Source organism: Castor canadensis, chromosome 3 (genome assembly GCF_047511655.1).
Source record: "Castor canadensis chromosome 3, mCasCan1.hap1v2, whole genome shotgun sequence".
Classification (NCBI taxonomy): Eukaryota; Metazoa; Chordata; class Mammalia; order Rodentia; family Castoridae; genus Castor; species Castor canadensis.
Window position 1 is genome coordinate 199,873,291 of NC_133388.1, and position 942 is coordinate 199,874,232.

The following is a 942-nucleotide window of genomic DNA, read 5'->3' on the forward strand; positions in this document are numbered from 1 at the left end:
AAAAGAAAGGAAAGATTTTGGTCAAGGGTGCAGCTAACCCTGCATTCTGACCCTCCTTTAACCAAATTTTCATTAGATTTAAAGGAGAAAATAACTGAAGCACAAGTAGTTATCAATTGGACAGTATCAATAGAAATAGGTCAAACGAAAATAATTTGGTGGGGACCAAAAGGTTGACCTACCTTCCCTGACTGCCCACAGCAATTTGATATTAAACATGTGCACAACTTAATCCACTGAAAAGCTAACAAACAACCCAGCAGGGCGAACAATATCATCAAAAGCCATCTCCTAAAGTGGCTCTCAATTTATATAAACTGTCAGTTTAGATAACTGACAAACTGACAAACTGAAAGTTTGTTCACACAGAATATATCTTTTTCCTTTAATTTCCAGGATTTTTTAATTTAAAATTACTCTTACTTTAATTGACACTTAGTAATTGTAAACATTTATGGAGTCTAGTGTGACATTTCAATACAAGTATACCATGAGCAATGATCAGATTAGAGTAATTGGTGTGTCTATAACTTCAAGCATTTCTTCGTGCTAGGAACATCCAAATTCCTGTCTAGTATCTATTTTGAAATATTCAATTAGTTGTCATCAGCTATAAGTTATACTTCTGTTCTACAGAATACCAGAATTTTTTCCTCTTATCTAACTGTAGCGCTGAACCCACTTATCATCCTCTGTCCTCCATAGACCTCCCTCTGGGCTTTTAGGTATGACAAAAGGATTTTATAGAGCTCCTATACAAATATGTATAAGAGTACAAATATGTGTCAGTATTGATTTACATGGTTTCTCATTGGGTGAAAGCCTTCCTCTGTCACAGAACATGGCAGTCATTAAAATACCATTAGAAAAGCCATCTTGGGAAGGACCCTCTGAACTGCCTAGTAACAGAGTATATTTCACTGGAAGAGCAGTTCCATTTAT